General features: G+C 42.6%; 1 non-coding gene across 1 annotated transcript; it reads left to right on the forward strand.

Moving 5' to 3' along the window:
- Positions 1-1,198: 1,198 nt before the first annotated feature.
- On the forward strand, positions 1,199-1,334 carry LOC119935239. Its single transcript, XR_005453127.1, has one exon. It is a non-coding gene; the product is annotated as a small nucleolar RNA SNORA7 (small nucleolar RNA).
- Positions 1,335-3,848: the final 2,514 nt, after the last annotated feature.

A 3,848-nucleotide genomic window follows, 5' to 3' on the forward strand; every position in this document is an offset into this window, starting at 1 on the left:
ATAGGGCCTGAATGATACTCAAGATTAAGGATAAAAATGGGGAATTCAGGAAAAAGCAGGACAGGCATGAAATGAAGAAATCCAGGGGTCACATACAAAAGTGTGGACACCACGAGACAGTCCATTCCCTGGGGTCACAGGAGAGGTGAAAGAAAAATGAAAATCCAGATTCCAGGCCCTGCAACCATTAGGACTCTGAAAGCCAGGATGGGCCTATGCTCTTTCTGACCTGAAAGGCATGCTTCTGATGACTGCCAATTGGTTCAATCAATCAGTGGTATTTATTGAATTCTTATTTTATGCAGAGCACTGTCCCAAGATCTTAGGAAATTACAACACCACAGAGTCCCCCTCTAGACTGTAAGCTCGTTGTGGGCAGGGAATGGGTCTGTTTATTGTTGTATTGTACTCTCTCAGGGGCTTGGGAGTCAGAGGTCATAGGTTCTCATCCCGGCTCTGCCATTTATCAGCTGTGCGACTTTGGGCAAGTCACTTAACTTCTCTGTGCCTCAGTTCCCTCATCTGTAAAATGGGGGTTAAGATTGTGAGCACCCCGTGGGACAACCTTTATTACCTTGTATCCCCCCCCCCAGCGTTTAGAACAGTGCTTGGCACATAGTAAGCACTTACATACCATTATTATTATTATTATTATTATTATTTTGAAGGTGAGGGAAGCGGTCAACTGTCAGCTATGAAGCGAGAGGGAGTTCCAGACCCAACAAAATTCTGTTCAGTTGTATTTTACTCTCCCAAGTGTTTAGTACAGGGCTCTGCACATAGTAAGAAGCACTGAATAAATACCATTGATTGATTGATTGATTGAAAGGAGAATGTGGGCACAGGGATAGTGGTGGAATAAATGAGATTGAGGTATAGACAGTAGGCCGATGTGAGAGGAGTGTAGTTTGTGCGTGGGGTTGTGGCAGGAAATCAATGAGGTTAGATAATCAATTGTATTTGAGAGTTTACTGTATGCAAAGCACTGTAGTAAGCACTTGGGAAAGTACAATAAATGAGAGTTGGTAGACACGCTCCCTTGCCACAAGGAGCTTAAAGTCTAAAGGAAGAAAGCAGATTGTGTGCTTTTCAACGGACAAGATGCTTGCTCTTTTTCAGCCCTATGTTTCCTTTTGTAATATGAGCAGATGTCACCAACTGTACAGGATACCATTAAGCACTTAGTAAAGTGCTCTGCCCCCTCACAGGGTCTCACCTGGAGAGTTTCCAGTATTCTACCAGTTTTGGCTACGGGAGGGAGAGTCAAGCAGATGCCTACCCATTCCATTCCTAGCTTGGGCAGTGGCTAGCGAGTGGAAGAATCTGCTACAAGTCAAAACTCACCCATGCTGGGCAGTAGTGGCATGGGAGAAAGTCGAGGGGGTACACTCGAGTTTACTGCAGGGAAGGTGGCAATGATAAACCACTTTCGGATTTTGACCAAGAAAACTCTATGGATACACAACCAGAACGATTGCAGATGGACAGCAGCACATTCTGGGAGAGATGTGTCCATGGTGTCACTATGGGTCGGAAAAGATGGCTTAAGACAAGACAAGACAGTGCTCTGCACACAGTAAGCACTTAATAAATATGATTGAGTGAAAAATACTGATTCCAAATAAATCTCAATACTGTCCAGCTCCCCCATTTGACATAAAGTTAGCAGAGAGCTTTAAAATGGTATCAGCTTCAGTTCTCTGTGCAAACAGCACACTTGCGGGCAGAAGAAGCTACAGCAGATATACTTAGGGACAAGGAGCTAACTCTGATGCAGTGGCTCTCAGAACAAAGAAACATAGTCAATCAATCAGTGAATCTTATTTACGGAGCACTTACTGTGTGCAGAGCACTGCAATAAGTGCTGGGGAGAGTGCAATACAGTACAGAGTTGGTAGAGGTGTTCCCTGCCCTCAAGGAGCTTACAGTCTAGAGTGGAAGACAGGCATTAATAAGAATAAATATATTGTGGATATGTACATAAATGCTGTGTAGCGGGGGTGTGTGTGAATAAATGGTGCAAATCCAAGTACAGTCATCAGAGAATCTGTCTTTCTGGAAGGGGAAGAAAGTCAGAGAAGAGGAAAGGAGAACTTAATCAGGGAAAGTCTCTTGGAGGAGATGTGCCTTCAATAAGGCTTTGTGGGGTGTCGGGGGTTGTAATTGTCTGTCGGATTTCCAGGACAGAGGCAGGACATGAACAGGAGGTCGGCGGCATTCCCCAATCTACTCCCAGCACCCCAAGTCCCACCAGCCCCATCCATACACGACCTCTAGAATTTAAGTATTTATTTAGACCCTCCTTAGCACTAATGCATCTATGTACAATCAACTGTCCAGGAAATTTGTTCTAATTACCCTATTTGTAAATATTTTTATGTCCCTTTACCTCATTAGACTGTAAGTCCCTTGGGGGCAGGACACAGGTTTCAGGCTTATGTTGCACTTTCTAAGTGCTTAGTACCGTGCATTGCATGCTGTGATAAATGCCTTTACTTCCAGTACTTGGCTTAGTGGAAAGAGCTTGGGTCTGGGACTCAGGAGACCCGAGTTCCAATCTCAACTCCACCACTTGCCTGCTGTGTGTAATCTTGAGCAAGTATCTTAACTCTTCTGTGCCTCAGTATCCTCATCTGTAAAATGGAGATTTAATATCTGTTCTGCCTCCCCATTAGACTATGAGCTCCAAGTGGGTCTGGGACTGTGTTCAATCTTCCATCTACCCCAGCACATATTACATCGCTTGGCACATAGTATGTCCTTAACAAGTGCCTCAATTATTTTTATTATTATTACTATTGCTGCTACTTAATATTTACTACTAGGTGAACAAGCTTCCTGAGTTTCTAGTGCTCACTTATTTAACTCCAGTGGGTGTCCCCCAATCACAATGTGGGATTTGGTGATTGTCTTTTCCCCATGCATTTCCTGCAGAATTTTTACAAAGTTCATATATGTGCTCTCGATGATGTGTGGTAAATGATGAGAAGAAAATACCAAAGGTCAATTACTAAGGAACCCGACTTTTGTTAGGTTGCTTTTTAACCCCAACTCATTAATGCAGCCTTTGGTTGACAAAAAGACTCTATCCACAAGGCTGTTTCACACCCCATAGTTCCACTACTTTCTCTCCTAAAAGGGAATGATGGCAGAATAGTCAGTCAATCAATCCTATTTATTGAGTGCTTATTGTACTAAACACTTGGGAGAGTACAATATATCCATATAACAGCCACATTCCCCGCTCACAACAAGCTTACAGTTTAGAGGACCATATCCTAATACAGTATTAATAGAATACTAAGTAATTTATAAAGACTGTTGTTAACACTTGAAAAACTAAATCCGGGGCTCACTCGCTTTAAGTAGAAGGCATCCTGATTTCACCGGCTTCCACAATTGAAGCTCAAAGCCTTGGTTTGGTCCGTGATCTAGTTATTTACACCATCATCCATAAATCTTCAATTTGTCATGAAAACATTCTATGCATATTTAGTGCGGGGCAAGAAAAGCCATAAATCACATTCATGCACTGCGGACACATCAAATGAAGTAGATTATTGAACACCAAAAGAGTTTAGCCAATAAAAAGGTGCTATAAATTAGCAGATGGAGAATTTCTTTTACCCTTCATAAAACCCATTCAAAAATTATGGACCCAGGATTTAGGAGCAGATTGGAAATTCATTGAGAGCTGGTTAAAACAAGTTCTGATCTCCTATCTCTTTTGACCCTATATATCAAAACACACACGGAAATGAAAGGAGGATATTGTTCGACTCCCTGACACCTCATTTCACTGTGAAAAGCTTCCCCATGCTCTGTCCATATTCCCATTAGGGCCGCTA

Source organism: Tachyglossus aculeatus, chromosome 11 (assembly GCF_015852505.1).
Source record: "Tachyglossus aculeatus isolate mTacAcu1 chromosome 11, mTacAcu1.pri, whole genome shotgun sequence".
NCBI lineage: Eukaryota > Metazoa > Chordata > Mammalia > Monotremata > Tachyglossidae > Tachyglossus > Tachyglossus aculeatus.